This window comes from Triticum aestivum, chromosome 3A (assembly GCF_018294505.1).
Source record: "Triticum aestivum cultivar Chinese Spring chromosome 3A, IWGSC CS RefSeq v2.1, whole genome shotgun sequence".
Lineage (NCBI taxonomy): Eukaryota > Viridiplantae > Streptophyta > Magnoliopsida > Poales > Poaceae > Triticum > Triticum aestivum.
This window is the reverse complement of record NC_057800.1, coordinates 452,054,807-452,075,752: the sequence shown is the minus strand read 5'-3', so window position 1 is coordinate 452,075,752 and position 20,946 is coordinate 452,054,807.

Genomic DNA, 20,946 nt, shown 5'->3' with positions numbered 1-20,946 from the left:
CCTGCTACACACTAGTTGAAGTGAGGGTTCAATAACCTCATCAAGTCTCCATCATCCTCCCACTCAATTCTTTCGAGAGAAACTTTTCCTCGAGAAAGGACCCGTTTCTAGAAACAATCACTTTTGCTTCTGGATATGAAATAGGAGGTATACCCAACTGTTTTGGGTATTCTATGAAGATGCATTTATCCGCTTTGGGTTCGAGCTTATCAGCCTAAAACTTTTTCACATAAGCGTCGCAACCCCAAACTTTTAAGAAATGACAGCTTAGGTTTTTGTAAACCATAGTTCATATGGTGTCGTCTCAACGGAATTGCGTGGTGCCCTATTTAAAGTGAATGCGGTTGTCTCTAATGCCTAACCCATAAACAATACTGGTAATTCGATAAGAGACATCACAGTATGCACCATATCCAATAGGGTGCAGTTATGATGTTCGGACACACCATCACACTATGGTGTTCCAGGCGGTATTAGTTGTGAAACAATTTCCACAATGTCTTAATTGTGTGCCAAACTCGTAACTCAGATATTCATCTCTATGATCATATCATAGACATTTTATCATCTTGTCACGACGATCTTCAACTTCACTCTGAAATTACTTAAACCTTTCAATAATTCAGACTTGTGTTTCATCAAGTAAATATACTCAGCATCTACTGAAATCATCTGTGAAGTAAGAACATAATGATATCCACTGCGTGCCTCAGCACTCATTGGACTCCACACATCAAAATGTATTACTTCCAACAAGTTGCTTTCTTGTTCCATCTTACTGAAAATGAAGCCTTTCAGTCATCTTGCCTATGTGGTATGATTTGCATGTCTCAAGTGATTCAAAATCAAGTGAGTCCAAACGATCCATCTGTATGGAGTTTCTTCATGCATATGTACCAATAGACATGGTTCGCATGTCTCAATCTTTTCAAAAACGAGTGAGTCCAAAGATCCATCAACATGGAGCTTCTTCATGCGTTTTATACCAACATGACTCAAATGGCAGTGCCACAAGTATGTGGTACTATCATTACTATCTTATATCTTTTGGCATGAACATGTGTATCACTACGACCGAGATTCAATAAACCATTCATTTTAGGTGCAAGATCATTGAATGTATTATTCAAATAAATAGAGTAACCATTATTCTCCTTAAATGAATAACCGTATTGCGATAAACATAATCCAATCATGTCTCTGCTCAACGCAAACACCAAATAACAATTATTTAGGTTTAACACCAATCCCGATGGTAGAGGGAGCGTGCGATGTTTGATCACATCAACCTTGGAAACACTTCCAACACATATCGTCATCTCACCTTTAGCTAGTCTCTGCAACCTTTTATTTCGAGTTACTAACACTTAGCAACCGAACCGGTATTTTTTTACCCTGGTGCTACTAGGAGTACTAGTAAAGTACACAATAGTATAACGTATATTCAAAATACCTCTGTCGACCTTGCTAGCCTTCTCATCTACCAAGTATCTAGGGTAGTTCTGCTTCAGTGACCGCTCCCCTCATTACAGAAGCACTTAGTCTCGGGTTTGGGTTCAACCTTGGGTTTCTTCACTAGAGCAGCAACTGATTTGCCGTTTCATGAAGTATCCCCTCTTTCCCTTGCCTTCTTGAAACTAGTGGTTTAACCATCAACAATTGATGCTCCTAGTTGATTTCTACTTTCGCGGTGTCAAACATCGCGAGTTGCTCAAGGATCATCATGTCTATCCCTGATATGTTATAGTTCATCACGAAGCTCTAATAGCTTGGTGGCAGTGACTATGGAGAACCATCACTATCTCATCTGGAAGATTAACACCCACTCGATTCAAGCGATTGTAGTACTCAGACAATCTGAGCACATGCTTAACGATTGAGCTTTTCTCCCTTAGTTTGCAGGCTTAAGAAACTTGTCAGATGTCTCATACCTCTTGACGTGGGCACTAGTCTGAAATCCCAATTTCAGTCTTTGGAACATCTCATATGTTCTACGATGTTTCAAAAACATCTTTGGTGCCACAATTCTAAACCGTTAGCATTACGCACTGAACTATCACGTAGTCATCAAAACGTGTATGTCAGATGTTTCCCAACATCTACAGACGACGCTTGAGGTTCAGCACACCGAGCGGTGCATTAAGGACATAAGCCTTCTACGCAGCAATGAGGATAATCCTCAGTTGACGGACCCAGTCCGCATAATTTGTACTATCAACTTTCAACTAAATTTTCTCTAGGAACATATCTTAAACAGTAGAACTAAAGTGTAAGCTACGACATAATTTGCAAAGACCTTTTGACTATGTTCATGATAATTAAGTTCATCTGATTATTTAATGAACTCCCACTTAGATAGACATCCCTCTAGTCATCTAAGTGATACATGATCCGAGTCAACTAAGCCGTGTCCGATCATCACGTGAGACGGACTAGTTATCATCGGTGAACATCTTCATGTTGATCATATCTACTATATGACTCATGTTCGACCTTTCGGTCTCTTGTGTCCCGAGGCCATGTCTGTACATGCTAGGCTCGTTAAGTCAACCTAAGTGTTTCGCATGTCTAAATCTGGCTTACACCCGTTGTATGCGAACGTTAGAATCTATCACACCCAATCATCACGTGGTGCTTCGAAATAACGAACCTTCGCAACGGTGCACAGTTAGGGGGAGCACTTTCTTGAAATTCCAGTGAGGGGTCATCTTATTTATGCTACCGTCGTTCTAAGCAAATAAGATGTAAACATGACAAACATCACATGCAAATCATAAAGTGACATGATATGGCCAATATCATCTTGTGCCTTTGATCTCCATCTTCAAGGCGCGGCATGAACACCATCGTCACCGACATGACACCAAGATCTCCATCATCATGATCTCCATAATTGTGTCTTCATGAAGTTGCCTCGCCAACTATTACTTCTACTACTATGGCTAATGGTTAGCAATAAAGTAAAATAATTACATGGCATTTTCATTGACACGCAGGTCATAAATAAATTAAGACAACTCCTATGGCTCCTGCCGATTGTCATACTCATCGACATGCAAGTCGTGATTCCTATTACAAGAACATGATCAATCTCATACATCACATATATCATTCATCACATCCTTTTGGCCATATCACATCACATAGCATACCCTGCAAAAACAAGTTAGACGTCCTCTAATTGTTGTTGCATGTTTTACGTGGCTGCTATGGGTTTCTAGCAAGAACATTTCTTACCTACGCAAAACCACAACGGTGATATGCCAATTGCTATTTACCCTTCATAAGGACCCTTTTCATCGAATCCGATCCGACTAAAGTGGGAGAGACAGACACCCGACAGCCACCTTATGCATCAAGTGCATGTCAGTCGGTGGAACCAGTCTCACGTAAGCGTACGTGTAAAGTCGGTCCGGGCCGCTTCATCCCACAATGCCGCCGGATCAAGATAAGACTAGTAACAGTAAGCAAATTGAACAAATCATTGCCCACAACTGCTTTGTGTTCTACTCGTGCATAGAATCTACGCATAGACCTAGCTCATGATGCCACTGTCGGGGAACGTAGCAATAATTCAAAAATTTCCTACGTGTCACCAAGATCAATCTAGGAGATACTAGCAACGAGAGAGATGGAGTGCATCTTCATACCCTTGAAGATCGCTAAGCGGAAGCGTTACAAGAACGCGGTTGGTGGAGTCATACACGCAGCAATTCAGATCGCGATCGATTCCGATCTAAGCGTCGATCAACGGCGCCTCCGCGTTCAACACACGTACAGCCCGGTGACGTCTCCCGCGCCTTGATCCAGCAAGGACAGAGGGAGAGGTTGGGGAAGACTCCGTCCAGCAGCAGCACGACGGCGTGGTGATGGTGGGGGAGGGTGGCATGCCAGCAGGGCTTCGCCAAGCACTGCAAGAGACGAGGAGGGAGAGGGGTAGGGCTGCGCCAAGAGGGAGAGAGACTCGTGTGTTCGGCAGCCCCAAAACCGCCACTATTTATAGGAGGAAGGGAGGAGGGTGCGCCCCCTCTAGGGTTCCAGGGCGGCAGCCCTAGATGGGATGGAGGGGGCGGCCAAGAGGGGGAGAGGGGGGGCGCCCTAGGGTGGGCCTTAGGCCCATCTGCGCCTAGGGTTTCCCCCCTTCTCCTCCTAGCTGCGCCTTGGGCCCTGGTGGGAGGCGCACCAGCCCACTCAAGGGTTGGTCCCTTCCCACTCTTGGCCCATGCAAGCCTCTGGGGCTGGTGGCCCCTCCCGGTGGACCCCCGGAACCCTCATGTGGTCCCGGTACATTACCGGTGACGCCCGAAACACTTCCGGTGGTCAAAACCTCACTTCCTATATATTATCCTTTACCTCCGGACCATTCCGGAACTCCTCATGACGTCTGGGATCTCATCCGGGACTCCGAACAACATTCGGTAACCACGTACAAACTTTCCCTATAACCCTAACATCATCGGACCTTAAGTGTGTAGACCCTATGGGTTCGGGAATCATGCAGACATGACGGAGACAACTCTCCGGCCAATAACCAACAGCGGGATCTAGATACCCATGTTGGCTCCCACGTGTTCCATGATGATCTCATCGGATGAACCATGATGTCTAGGATTCAAGCAATCCTGTATACAATTCCCTTTGTCAATCGCTATGTTACTTGCCCGAGATTCGATCGTCGGTATCCCCATACCTCGTTCAATCTCATTACCGGCAAGTCTGTTTACTCGTTCTGTAACGCATGATCCCGTGGCTAACTCATTAGTCACATTGAGCTCATTATGATGATGCATTACCGAGTGGGCCCAAAGATACCTCTCCGTCACACGGAGTGACAAATCCCAGTCTCGATTCGTGCCAACTCAATAGACACTTTCAGAGATACCCGTAGTGTGCCTTATAGCCACCCAGTTACGTTGTGACGTTTGGCAGACCCAAAGCATTCCTATGGTATCCGGGAGTTGCACAATCTCATGGTCTAAGGAAATGATACTTGACATTAGAAAAGCTTTAGCAAACGAACTATACGATCTTGTGCTATGCTTAGGATTGGGTCTTGTCCATCACATCATTCTCCTGATGATGTGATCCCGTTATCAACGACATCCAATGTCCATGGTCAGGAAACCATAACCATCTATTGATCAACGAGCTAGTCAACTAGAGGCTTACTAGGGACAAGTTGTGGTCTATATATTCACACATGTATTATGGTTTCTAGTTAATACAATTATAGCATGAACAATAGACAATTATCATGAACAAGGAATACAATAATAACCATTTTATTATTGCCTCTAGGGCATATTTCCAACACTTATATATTGGGCATCAAGATCTATAAAGATAGATCAAGACGCTTAATTGGACTTTCACAAAGCACATACCTGAAAAGGTCTAAGGATATGTTTCTCATTTATGGAGGTGACAAAGAGCTTGTCGTAAATGGTTACGTCAATGCAAGCTTTGACACTAATCCAGATGACTCTAAGTCGCAAACCTGATACGTATTTATATTAAATGGTGGAGCTATCAGTTGGTGCAGTTCCAAGCAGAGCGTCGTGGCGGGATCTATGTGTAAAGCGGAGTACATAGCTGCTTCAGAAGCAGCAAATGAATGAGTCTGGATGAAGGAGTTCATATCGGATCTAGGTGTAATACCTAGTGCATCGAGTCCAATGAAAATATTTTGTGACAATACTGGTGCAATTGCATTGGCAAAGGAATCCAGATTTCACAAGAGAACCAAGCACATCAAGAGACGCTTCAACTCCATCCGCGATCAATTCAAAGAGGGAGACATAGAGATTTGCAAGATACATATGGATCTGAATGTTGCAGAACCGTTGACTAAGCCTCTCTCACAAGCAAAACATGATGAGCACCAAGACTCCATGGGTGTTAGAGTCATTACTATGTAACCTAGATTATTGACTCTAGTGCAAGTGGGAGACTGAAGGAAATATGCCCTAGAGGCAATAATAAAGTTGTTATTTATATTTCCTTATATCATGATAAATGTTTACTATTCATGCTGGAATTGTATTAACCAGAAACTTAGTACATGTGTGGGTACATAGACAAACAGAGTGTCCCTAGTATGCCTCTACTTAACTAGCTCGTTAATCAAAGATGGTTAAGTTTCCTAGCCATAGACATGTGTTGTCATTTAGGAACGGGATCACTTCATTAGAGAATGATGTGATGGACAAGACCCATCCGTTAGCTTAGCATAATGATCGTTTAGTTTTTTTGCTATTGCTTTCTTCATGACATATACATGTTCCTCACACTATGAGATTATGCAACTCCGGAATACCGGAGGAACACCTTGTGTGCTATGAAACATCACAACGTAACTGGGTGATTATAAAGATGCTCTACAGGTGTCTCCAATTGTGTTTGTTGAGTTGGCATAGATCGAGATTAGGATTTGTCACTCCGTGTAACGGAGAGGTATCTCTGGGCCCTCTCAGTAATGCACAACACTATGAGCCTTGCAAGCAATGTGACTAATGAGTTAGTCACGGGATGATGCATTACAAAACGAGTGAAGGGACTTGTCGGTGACGAGATTGAACTAGGTATGATGATACCAACGATCGAATCTCGGGCAAGTAACATATCGATGACAAAGGGAAGAACATATGTTGTTATGCGGTTTGACCGATAAAGATCTTCGTAGAATATGTAGGAACTAATATGAGCATCCAGGTTCCACTACTGGTTATTGACCGGAGATATGTCTCGGTCATTTATACATAGTTCTCGAACCCGTAGGGTCCACACGCTTAACGTTCGATGACGATTTGTATTATGAGTTTCATGTTTTGATGAACCGAAGTTTGTTCGGAGTCTCAGATGAGATCAGGGACATGACGAGGAGTCTCAAAATGGTCGAGACATAAAGATTCATATATTGGAAGGTTACATTCGGACACCTGAATTGTTCGGGTCGTTTCAGATAACTTTCGGAGTACCGGGGGTTACCGGACCCCCCCCCCCTGGGGAAGTTCATAGGCCTTCACGGGCCCTAGTGGAAAGGAGAGGAGGGCCACAAGGGAGGCCGCGCCCCCATGGCCAGTCTGAATTGGACTAGGGAGGGGCGGCGCCCCCTCTTTCCTTCTCCCCCCTTCCTCCTTCCCTCCTTCTCCCTCTCTTGGATGGAAGGGACTCCAACTAGGATTGGGAATCCTAGTTGGACTCCCCATGGCGCGCGCCCCCTCTAGGCCGGCCTCCTCCTCCTCCCCCTTTATATACGTGGGAGGGCCCCCCCGATGGACACACAAGTTTCTCTTAGCCCTGTGTGGTGCCCCCTCCATAGTTACACGCATCGGTCATATCGTCGTAGTGCTTAGGAGAAGCCCTGCGCCGATAACTTCATCATCACCGTCACCACGCCGTCGTGCTAAGGGAACTCTCCCTTGGCCTCAAATGGATCAAGAGCTTGAGGGACGTCATCGAGCTAAACGTGTGCTGAACATGGAGGTGCCGTACGTTCGGTACTTGGGTCGGTTGGATCGCGAAGACGTTCGACTACATCAACCGCGTTACTAAATGCTTCCGCTTTCGGTCTACGTAGACACACTCTCCCCGCTCGTTGTTATGCTTCTTCTAGATAGATCTTGCGTGATCGTAGGATTTTTTTTTGAAATACTACGTTCCCCAACACTTCTCTCGTCTGATGAACTATATATTCATTGATTACCTCGACAAGTTCGTCATGGTTCATCTGGATGATATCCTTGTATTTTCCAAGAACAAAGAAGAGCATGTTGAACATCTTCGTCTTGTGCTGGAGACGCTTCGAGAGCATCAACTCTATGCTATGTATTCCAAGTGTGAATTCTGGCTTCCCGAAGTAACTTATCTTGGGCATGTCATCTCTAAGGATGATATTGCCGTCAACCCAGAACAAGTCGAGGCTATTCTTGATTGGACACCTCCGAAGATGTCAAGCAAGTCAGAAGTTTTCTCAGACTCGCCAGCTATTGCCGTCGATTTGTCGAGAACTTCTCCAAGATTGCCAGGCCTCTGACTAACCTGTTGTATAAGGGCGTCAAGTTCCAATGGACACACAAATGTCAGGAAAGTTTCGAGGCACTCAAAGACAAGTTGACTTCTGCCCCAGTGCTTGCTCCACCTGATACTAAAGACTTCATCATTTATGCACTAACCTCGAGCTTGCTGCCGTCGTTCATGCACTAAAGCAGTGGCAACATTACCTTCTCGGTAATCGTTGTGAGATCTTCACCGATCACCAAAGTCTGAAGTATCTGTTTACTCAGCCAGATCTGAACCTCCGTCAGCAGAGATGGATGGAGACTGTTGCAGACTTTGACATGGGTATTTCCTATACACCAGGCAAGGCTAATGTAATGGCTAATGCCTTGAGCGGCAAGTCTTACTACAACCACCTCCAGATTCACAAAGTTCAATCCTCACTTGTTGAAGAATTCAGAAAGATGAACCTCCATATAGTTCCTCCTGGTGCACTCGCTCTCCCTCCTCTAGAGTGCCGTAAGATGAACCTCCTGAAGGAAATATGCCCTGGAGGCAATAATAAAGTTGTTATTTATATTTCCTTATATCATGATAAATTTTTATTATTCATGCTAGAATTGTATTAACCAGAAACTTAGTACATGTGTGAATACATAGACAAACAGAGTGTCACTAGTTTGCCTCTACTTGACTAGCTCGTTGAATCAATGATGGTTATGTTTCCTAACCATAGACATGAGTTGCCATTTGATTAATGGGATCACATCATTAGAGAATGATGTGATTGACTTGACCCATCCGTTAGCTTAGCACGATGATCGTTTAGTTTGTTGCTATTGCTTTCTCCATAACTATACATGTTCCTATGACTATGATATCATGCAACTCCTGAATACCGGAGGAACACTTTGTGTGCTACCAAACATCACAACGTAAATGGGTGATTATAAAGGTGCTCTACAGGTGTCTCCGATGGTGTTTGTTGAGTTGGCATGGATCAAGATTAGGATTTGTCACTCCGATTGTCGGAGAGGTATGTATGGACCCTCTCGGTAATGTACATCACAATAAGCCTTGCAAGAAATGTAACTAATGAGTTAGTTATGGGATGTAGCATTACAGAACGAGTAAAGAGACTTGCCGGTAACAAGATTGAACTAGGTATTGAGATACCGACGATCGAATCTCTGGCAAGTAACATACCGATGACAAAGGGAACAACGTATATCGTTATGCAGTTTGACCGATAAAGATCTTCATAGAATATGTAGGATCCAATATGAGCATCCAGGTTCCGCTATTGGTTATTGACCGGAGACATGTCTCGGTCATGTCTACATAGTTCTCGAACCCGTAGGGTCCGCACGCTTAACGTTCGGTGACGATAGGTATTATGAGTTTATGTGTTTTGATGTACCAAAGGTAATTCGGAGACCCGGATTTGATCACGCACATGACGAGGAGTCTCGGAATGGTCAAGACGTAAAGATCAATATATTGGAAGCCTATATTTGGACATCGGAATGGTTCCAAGTGGTTCGGGCATTTTTCCGGAGTGCCGGGAGGTTATTGGAACCCCCCGGGGAGTATATGGGCCTTATTGGGCCTTAGTGGAATAGAGGAGAGGGAAGGGAAAAGAGGGAAGCATGCCCCCCAAGCCCAATCCAAATTGGTAGGTGGGCCGGCCCCCTTTCCTTCCTCCCTCTCTCCTCCTTCCTTCCTTTCCTACTCCTACTTGGAAAGGCGGGAATCCTACTCCTAGAGGGAGTAGGACTCCCCTAGGGCGCGCCATAGAGAGGGTCGGCCCTTCCCCTCCTTCACTCCTTTATATACGAGGGAGGGGGGCACCCCATAGACACGCAAGTTGATCATTGATCTTTTAGCCGTGTGCGGTGCCCCCCTCCACCATAATCCCCCTTGGTTATATCGTAGCGGTGCTTAGGCGAAGCCCTGTTTCGGTAGCATCATCATCACCGTCATCACGTCGTCGTGCTGACGAAACTCTTCCTCAAAGCTCTACTGGATCGTGAGTTCGCGGGACGTCACTGAGCTGAACGTGTGCAGATCGCGGAGGTGTCGTACCTTTGGTGCTAGATCGGTCGATCGTGAAGACGTACGACTACATCAACCGCGTTGTCATAACGCTTCCGCTTATAGTCTACGAGGGTATGTAGAAGATACTCTCCCCTCTCGTTGTTATACATCACCATGATCTTGCGTGTGCGTAGGAATTTTTTTGAAATTACAGCGTTCCCCAACAGTGGCATCCGAGCCGGGTTTATGCGTAGATGTTATATGCACGAGTAGAACACAAAGGAGTTGTGGGCGTGGGTATATACATATTTCTTGCCGTCACTAGTTGATTCTTGATTCAGTGGCATTGTTGGATGAAGCGGCCCAGATCGACATTACGTGTACGCTTACGCGAGACTGATTCTACCGACGTGCTTCGCACACATGTGGCTAGTGGGCATCTATTTCTCTAGCTTTAGTTGAATTGGATTCAATGAACAGGATTCTTTCTGAAGATCAAAAAGCAACCACTATACCGCGTTGTGGTTTTCGATGCGTAGGTCAGAACGGTTCTTGCTCAGCCCGTAGCAGCCACATAAAACTTGCAACAACAAAGTAGAGGACGTCTAACTTGTTTTTGCAAGGCATGTTGTGATGTGATATGGTCAAGTCATGATGCTAAATTTTATTGTATGAGTTGATCATGTTTTGTAACACAGTTATCGGCAACTGGCAGGAGCCATATGGTTGTCGCTTTATTGTATGAAATGCAATCGCCATGTAATTGCTTTACTTTATCACTAAGCGGTAGCGATAGTCGTAGAGCCAATAGTCGGCGAGACGACAATGATGCTTCGATGGAGATCAAGGTGTCAAGCTGGTGACGATGGTGATCATGACGGTGCTTTGGAGATGGAGATCAAAGGCACAAGATGATGATGACCATATCATATCACTTATATTGACTGCATGTGATGTTTATCCTTTATGCATCTTATTTTGCTTAGTTCGACGGTAGAATTATAAGGTGATCTCTCACTAAATTTCAAGGTATAGGTGTTCTCCCTGAGTATGAACCGTTGCTACAGTTCGTCGTGTCGAGACACCACATGATGATCAGGTGTGATAAGGTCTACGTTCACATACAACGGGTGCTAGCCAATTTTGCACATGCAGAATACTCGGGTTAAACTTGACGAGCCTAGCATATGCAGATATGGCCTCTGAACATTGGAGACCGAAAGGTCGAGCGTGAATTATATAGTAGATATGATCAACATAGTGATGTTCACCATTGAAAACTACTCCATCTCACGTGATGATCTGACATGGTTTAGTTGATATGTATCACGTGATCACTTAGATGATTAGAGAGATGTCTATCTCAGTGGGAGTTCTTAAGTAATTTGATTAATTGAACTTTAATTTATCATGAACTTAGTACCTGATAGTATTTTGCATGTCTATGTTATTGTAGATAGATGGCCCGTGTTGTTGTTCCGTTGAATTTTAATGTGTTCCTAGAGAAAGCTAAGTTGAAAGATGATGGTAGCAATTACGCGGACTGGGTCTGTAACTTGAGGATTATCCTCATTGTTGCACAGAATAATTACGTCCCGGAAGCACCGCTAGGTGACAAACCCACTGCAGGAGCCACGCCAGATGTTATGAACACCTTGTAGAGCAAAGCTGATGACTACTCGATAGTTCAGTGTGCCATGCTTTACGGCTTAGAACCGGGACTTCAATGATGTTTTGAACGTCATGGAGCACATGAGATGTTCCAGGAGTTGAAGTTAATATTTCAAGCAAAAGCCCGGATTGAGAGATATGAAGTCTCTAATAAGTTCTATAGCTGCAAGATGGAGGAGAATAGTTCTGTCAGTGAACATATACTCAGAATGTCTGGGTACCACAACCACTTGACTCAACTGGGAGTTAATCTTCCTGATGATAGTGTCATTGATAGAGTTCTTCAATCACTGCCACCAAGCTACAAAAGCTTCATGATGAACTATAATATGCAAGGGATGGATAAGACGATTCCCGAGCTCTTCGCAATGCTAAAGGTTGCGGAGGTAGAAATCAAGAAGGAGCATCAAATGTTGATGGTCAAAAAGACCACCAGTTTCAAGAAAAAGGGTAAAGGGAAGAAGGGGAACTTAAAGAAGAACAACAAGCCAGTTGCTGCTCAAGTGAAGAAACCCAAGTTTGGACCTAAGCCTGAGACTGAGTGCTTCTACTACAAAGGAACTGGTCACTGAAAGCGGAACTGCCCCAAGTATTTGGCGGAGAAGAAGGATGGCAAAGTGAAAGGTATATTTGATATACATGTTATTGATGTGTACCTTACTAATGCTCGCAGTAGTGCGTGGGTATTTGATACTGGTTCAGTTGCTAACATTTGCAACTCGAAACAGGGGCTATGGATTAAGTGAAGATTGGCTAAGGACAAGGTGACGATGCGCGTGGGAAATGGTTCCAAAGTCGATGTGATCGCCATCGGCATGCTACCTCTACATCTACCTTCGGGATTAGTATTAGACCTAAATAATTGTTATTTGGTGCCAGCGTTGAGCATGAACATTATATCTGGATCTTGTTTGATGCGAGACGGTTATTCATTTAAATCAGAGAATAATGGTTGTTCTATTTATATGAGTAATATCTTTTATGGTGATGCACCCTGATGAGTGGTCTATTTTTACTAAATCTTGATAGTAGTGATACACATATTCATAGTATTGAAGACAAAAGATGCAGAGTTGATAATGATAGTGCAACTTATTTATGGAACTACCGTTTAGGTCATATTGGTGTAAAGCACATGAAGAAACTCCATTCTGATGGAGTTCTGGAATCACTTGATTATGATTCACTTGGTACTTGCGAACCATGCCTCATGGGCAAGATGACTAAAACTCCGTTCTCCGGAACAATGGAGCGAGCAACAGAGTTATTGGAAATCATACATACTGATGTATGTGGTCCAATGAACATTGAAGCTCGCGGCGGATATCGTTATTTTGTCACCTTCAAAGATGATTTGAGAAGATATGGGTATATCTACTTAATGAAACAAAAGTCTGAAACATTTGAAAAGTTTAGAGAATTTCAGAGTGAAGTGGAAAATCATCGTAACAAGAAAATCAAGTTTCTATGATCTGATCGTGGAGGCAAATATTTGAGTTATGAGTTTGGATATCATTTGAAACAATGCGGAATAGTTTCGCAACTCACGCCACCTGGAACACCACATCGTAATGGTGTGTCCGAACATTGTAATCGTACTTTACTAGATATGGTGCAATCTATGATGTCTCTCACTAATTTGCCGCTATCGTTTTGGGGTTACGCTTTAGAGACACCTACATTCACGTTAAATAGGGCACCATCTAAATCCGTTGAGATGACACCTTATGAACTGTGGTTTGGCAAGAAACCTAAGTTGTCGTTTCTTAAAGTTTGGGGCTATGATGCTTATGTGAAAAAGCTTCAACCTGATAAGCTCGAACCCAAATCGGAGAAAGGTGTCTTCATAGGATACCCAAAGGAGACTGTTGGGTACACCTTCTATCACAGATCCGAAGGCAAGATATTCATTGCTAAGAATGGATCCTTTCTAGAGAAGGAGTTTCTCTCGAAAGAAGTGAGTGGTAGGAAAGTAGAACTTGATGAGGTAATTGTACCTTCTCCCTTGTTGGAAAGTAGTTCATCACTAAAATCAGTTCCAGTGATTGCTACACCAGTAAGTGAGGAAGCTAATGATGATGATCATGAAACATCTGATCAAGTTACTAACGAACCTCGTAGGTCAACCAGAGTAAGATCCGCACCAGAGTGGTACGGTAATCCTGTTCTGGAAGTCTTGTTACTTGACCATGACGAACCTACGAACTATGAGGAAGCAATGATGAGCCCAGATTCCGCAAAATGGCTTGAGGCCATGAAATTTGAGATAGAATCCATGTATGAGAACAAATTATGGACTTTGGTTGACTTGCCCGATGATCGGCAGGCCATAGAGAATAAATGGATCTTCAACAAGAAGACTGGCGCTGATGGTAATGTTACTGTCTACAAAGCTCGACTTGTTGCGAAAGTTTTTCGACAAGTTCAAGGAGTTGAGTACGATGAGACCTTCTCACCTGTAGCGATGCTTAAGTCCACCCGAATCATGTTAGAATTTGCCGCATTTTATGATTATGAAATTTGGCAAATGGATGTCAAAACTGCATTCCTTAATGGATACCTTAAAGAAGAGTTGTATATGATGCAACGAGAAGGTTTTGTCGATACAAAAGGTGCTAATAAAGTGTGCAAGCTCCAGCGATCCATTTATGGATTGGTGCAAGCCTCTCAGAGTTGGAATATACGCTTTGATAGTGTGATCAAAGCATATGGTTTTATACAGACTTTTGGAGAAGCCTGTATTTACAAGAAAGTGAGTGGGAGCTCTGTAGCATTTTTGATATTATATGTGGATGACATATTGTTGATCGGAAATGATACTGAATTTCTGAATAGCATAAAAGGATACTTGAATAAGAATTTTTCAATGAAATACCTCGGTGAAGTTTCTTATATATTGGGGCATCAAGATCTATAGAGATAGATCAAAACGCTTAATTGGACTTTCACAAAGCACATACCTTGATAAAGTTTTGAAGAAGTTCAAAATGGATCAGGCAAAGAAAGGGTTCTTGCTTGTATTACAAGGTGTGAAGTTGAGTCAGACTCAATGCCCGACCACTTCAGAAGATAGAGAGAAAATGAAAGGTGTTCCCTATGCTTCAGCCATAGGCTCTATCATGTATGCAATGCTGTGTACCAGACCTGATGTGTGCCTTGCTATAACTTTAACAAGGAGGTACCAAAGTAATTCAGGAGTGGATCACTGGACAACGGTTAAGAACATCCTAAAATGCGTGAAAAGGACTAAGGATATGTTTCTCGTATATGGAGGGGACAAAGAGCTCGTCGTAAATGGTTACATTGATGCAAGCTTTGACACTGATCCGGATGACTCTAAGTCACAAACCGGATACGTGTGTTTATTAAATGGTAGAGCTATCACTTGGTGCAGTTCCAAGTAGAGCATCGTGGCGGGATCTACGTGTGAAGCGGAATACATAGCTACTTCGGAAGCAGCAAATGAAGGAGTCTGGATGAAGGAGTTCATATCCGATCTAGGTGTCATCCCTAGTGCATAGGGTCCAATGAAAATCTTTTGTGACAATACTGGAGCAATTGCCTTGGCAAAGGAATCCAGATTTCACAAAAGAACCAAGCAAATCAAGAGACGCTTCAATTCCATCCGCGATCAAGTCAAGGAGGGAGACATAGAGATTTGCAAGATACATACGGATCTGAATGTTGCAGACCCATTGACTAAGCCTCTCTCACGAGCAAAACATGATCAGCACCAAGACTCCATGGGTGTTAGAATCATTATTGTGTAATCTAGATTATTAACTCTAGTGCAAGTGGGAGACTGAAGGAAATATGCCCTAGAGGCAATAATAAAGTTGTTATTTATATTTCCTTATATCATGATAAATGTTTATTATTCATGCTAGAATTCTATTAACCAGAAACTTAGTACATGTGTGAATACATAGACAAACAGAGTGTCACTAGTTTGCCTGTACTTGACCAGCTCGTTGAATCAATGATGGTTATGTTTCCTAACCATAGACATGAGTTGTCATTTGATTAATGGGATTACATCAATAGAGAATGATGTGATTGACTTGACCCATCCGTTAGCTTAGCACGATGATCATTTAGTTTGTTGCTATTGCTTTCTCCATAACTATACATGTTCCTATGACTATGAAATCATGCAACTCCCGAATACCAGAGGAACACTTTGTGTGCTACCAAACGTCACAACGTAACTGGGTGATTATAAAGGTGCTCTACAGGTGTCTCTGATGGTGTTTGTTGAGTTGGCATGGATCAAGATTAGGATTTGTCACTCCGATTGTCGGAGAGGTATGTATGGACCCTCTCGGTAATGTACATCACAATAAGCCTTGCAAGCAATGTAACTAATGAGTTAGTTATGGGTTGTAGAATTACGGAACGAGTAAAGAGACTTGCCGGTAACGAGATTGAACTAGGTATTGAGATACCGACGATCGAATCTCGGGCAAGTAACATACCGATGAGAAAGGGAACAACGTATACCGTTATGCGGTTTGACCGATAAAGATCTTCGTAGAATATGTAGGAGCCTATATGAGCATCTAGGTTCCGCTATTGGTTATTGACCGGAGACATGTTTTGGTCATGTCTACATAGTTCTCAAACCCGTAGGGTCCGCACGCTTAACGTTCAGTGACGATTGGTATTATGAGTTTATGTGTTTTGATGTACCGAAGGTAGTTCCGAGTCCCGGATTTGATCACGGACATGACGAGGAGTCTCCGAATGGTTGAGACGTAAATATTGATATATTGGAAGCCTATATTTGGACATCGGAATGGTTCCCAGTGGTTCGGGCATTTTTCCGGAGTACCGGGAGGTTACCGGAACCCCCCGGGGAGTATATGGCCTTATTGGGCCTTAGTGGAATAGAGGAGAGGGAAGGGAAAAGAGGGAAGTGCGCCCCCAAGCACAATCCGAATTGGGAGGGGGGCCGGCCCCCCTTTCCTTCCTCCCTCTCTCCTCCTTCCTTCCTCTCCTACTCCTACTTGGAAAGGGGGGAATCCTCCCCTAGGGCGCGCCATAGAGAGGGCCGGCCCTCCCCCTCCTCCACTCCTTTATAAACGGGGGAGGGGGCACCCCATAGACACACAAGTTGATCATTGATCTTTTAGCCGTGTGCGGTGCCCCCTCCACCATAATCCACCTCGGTTATATCATAGCGGTGCTTAGGCGAAGCCTTGTTCCGGTAGCATCATCATCACCGTCATCACACCGTCGTGCTGACGAAACTCTTCCTCGAAGCTCTACTGGATCTTGAGTTCGCGGGACGTCACCGAGCTGAACGTGTGTAGATCGCGGAGGTGACGTACCTTCGGTGCCAGACCGGTCGATCGTGAAGACGTACGACTACATCAACCGTGTTATCATAACGCTTCCACCTACGGTCTACGAGGGTACGTAGACGATACTCTCCCTTCTCGTTGCTATGCATCACCATGATCTTGCGTGTGCGCTGGATTTTTTTTTGAAATTACTGCGTTCCCCAACACCTCCACGTTGTTTCCCAGGGTTCTCTCAATACCCTGGTTGCTAAACCTGATCTCGTGGACATCATCAAAATGTTACAGAATTATGACTCTCAAGCCCACAAGATTAAGTGCTACCTCACTGAAGGAAGGCCCTTGTTCTTCACTGTTGTTGATGATGACATCTTGTATTTCAAGGGCCGCCTAGTGGTGCCATGTTCAGAGGAAAACCATGATATGACACAGGAGGTTATGAAAGAAGCACGTGACACGCCTCTGTCTATCCATCCTAGTAGTACAAAGATGTACCAAGACATCTGTCAGAGATTCTGGTGGTCTAATACGAAGCAAGACATTGCTCATTATGTTGCTGAGTGTGATGTTTGCCGTCGTATCAAAGCAGAACATCAAAGGCCTGCTGGTACTCTGCAACCTATCTCTATCCTGAATGGAAATGGCACAATATCCGCGACGAGTGGCTTGCCCGGCACCTTGGACAGGAAAAGCCGAAGTCTATGGCAGCACTCACGACACTCATGACCTGCTTTTGCGCGGGAGAAGACAGCTGGCTTGCTCGTAGCAACAATATGACCAAGAACCCTGGTAATTCGGATACCAGGGACAGTAGTGGCAGGTCGCGTCGCAACAAGCAGAAGCGCCGCATTAACGGCGACAATGCTGAGGATACGGCAGTTAATGCCGAATTCAGAGGCTCTAAATCCGGTCAGCGGAAAAAGCCATTCAAAAGGAATCCTAGGGGCTCGTCCAGTTTGGACCGAATACTCGACCGCTTGTGCCAGATACATGGCACCCCTGAAAAGCCGGCCAATCACACCAACAGAGATTGTTGGGTGTTCAAGCAGGCAGGCAAGTTAAACGCCGAAAATGAAGACAAGGGGCTGCATAGCGATGACGACGAGGAGCCCCGGCCGTCGAACAATAGTGGACAGAAGGGTTTTCCCCCACAAGTGTGGACGGTGAACATGATATACGCAACCCACATCCCCAAAAGGGAGCGGAAGCGCGCGTTAAGGGACGTATACGCGGTAGAGCCAGTCGCCCCAAAGTTCAACCCATGGTCCTCCTGCCCGATCACCTTTGATCGAAGGGACCATCCCACTAGCATCCGTCATGGCGGATTCGCCGCATTGGTTCTAGACCCAATTATTGACGGATTTCATCTCACTAGAGTCCTTATGGACGGCGACAGTAGCCTGAACCTGCTTTACCAGGATACAGTGCGGAAAATGGGCATAGATCCCTCGAGGATTAAGCCCACCAAAACGACCTTTAAAGGCATAATACCAGGTGTAGAGGCCAACTGTACAGGCTCAGTCACACTTGAAGTGGTCTTTGGATCTCCGGATAATTTCCGAAGCGAGGAGTTAATGTTCGACATAGTCCCATTCCGCAGTGGCTATCACGCACTGCTCGGGCGAACCGCATTCGCCAAGTTCAATGCGGTACCGCACTACACATACCTTAAACTCAAGATGCCAGGCCCTCGAGGAGTAATTACGGTCAATGGAAACACCGAATGCTCCCTCCGAACGGAGGAGCACACGGTGGCCCTTGCAACGGAAGTACAAAGCAGCCTCTCCAGGCAGTTCTCCAGTCCGGCCATTAAACGACCGGACACCGTCAAGCGCGCCCGGAGTAACCTACAACAAGACCGCCTGGCACGATCCGAGCAGGCGTAGCAATGCGGCCCCAACCCCGGCCCTCGCAAAAATGCGACACCAGTACTTCGCGTACATAACTACGCTCTACAAATACCATGGGTACAGGGGAAGGGGCACCATCACGGCACGCCCGAAACACGGCTTAAACTGCACCAGGGGCTGCCGATTTTTTAATTTTCTCATACTTTCAGGACTCCACACTTCGGAAGGCCTGTTCGACAGTTCAATTGCCGCACAAATGATGCAAGAACCAGGGAAGCAGACAAGCCACGCCGCATTACGGAACTCCCAGGTGGTCTCTATCACGAGCAGTATACTTGTTTCGCATACTATTCCGCAGCTTGCCCCTGGAACGGACATGTTACATAGTCCAACCTTTTGCTTATCGCATTACTTGTATCATTCTGCTTTGATCGCAGCCCTCTTTAATAAACAGTGTGTGTGTGTGTGTGTGTGTGTGTGTGTGTGTGTGTGTGTTCCTTAACAACATATTGCACCCGTACACTTTGGTACGGCCTAAATACACTAGGGGCTTTAGTACCCCTCAATATGGTGTGAGAAGTCCGAACACTTTAACAAGTGCGGCACCCCGAACTTATAGCATTATATGCATTGGCTCCGAATCATGTCTTGGGTCAATAGTTGGGTTTGCCCGACTCCTATGTTTTGGTGCCTTACGTTCCGCTATATAGGCTAAGGTAGCACTAGGAGAACCACTGCGATTGTGCCCCAGTTGAGTTGGGTCGAGCACCTCAGTGGAGAAAGCTAAAACTGACTGTCATGATGAAGCGAGAGCTGGTCGCTGTTTGAGAGGTTTTTTGAGTCCCTAATGACTTATGCCGCTTAGAGCGAGGAGCCGGCTCTGTCCGGCCAAGGCGTGGATAGCGCCCCGAACTCGGTCTTCCGAATACCAGGGGCTTCACAGAAATTTAAAATTATAGAATTCTATGGCTAAGTGAGAGTGTTCACGCATTATAGTCCGATTGCCTTGTTCGTTGGGCTGAGTGCCTCCCTCGAAGGACCCAAACATGGGAAAAAGAGAGCTCAGGTTTATTCCCGAACACCCCAGCACTAGCGGCACGGGGGCAGAAGCCAACGACTTGCCATCTCTCAGAATTGATAAACAGCCGCATAGAAGGTAATATTTTAAATTCCAACAGCATTGCTTAGCGCATATGAACAAGTTTTCAGCGCACAGGACAAAACGAGCAAGTTTCACTCAAAAATTACATCCCTAGAACATTCATCCGCCACAAGGCAGGCACCCTTCAGAACATCCTTATAATAATTCTCGGGCTTGCGATGCTCTTTCCCCGGCGGTGGCCCGTCCTTCACAAGCTTCTTAGCATCCAGCTTGCCCCAGTGCACCTTAGCACGGGCAAGGGCCCTACGGGCACCTTCAATGCAGACGGAGTGCTTGATGACTTCGAGCCTTGGACAGGCCTCCACCAGCCGCCGCACCAGCCCGAAATAGCTCCCAGGCATAGCCCCTCCAGGCCACAGCCGAACTATGAGGCCCTTCATGGCCTGTTCGGCCGCCTTGTGGAGCTCGACCAGTTGCTTCAGCTGGCCGCTTAGGGGCACGGGGTGTCCGGCCTCAGCATACTGAGACCAGAACACCTTCTCTGTCGAGCTGTCCTCCTCGGCTCGATAGAATGCGGCAGCATCGGACACAATCCGAGGAAGATCTGTGAACACTCCTGGAGAGCTCCGGATTCGGGTAAGTAATAAGTAACTCACGTTTATGTGTCTGCTTTCCATAAAGAATGCCTTACCCGCCGCTATCTTCTTCACCTCATCCAACTCCTGGAGGGTCTTCTGGGATTCGGCCTTGGCAGACTTGGCATTTTCAATAGCCACCGCGAGCTCGGACTCTCGCGTCTTTGAGTCAAGCTCCAAACTCTCATGTTTTTCCATGAGAGCCTGGAGCTCTTGCCGTACCTTGCCAACCTCGGCCTCATACTTCTCTCGCTCGGTGCGCTCCGTGGCCACCCTCTTCTCGGCCTCGACCAGCGCTTGCTTAAGGGTCGCCACCTCAGACGTGGCCCCTACAATAGCCACGATAATCCTAT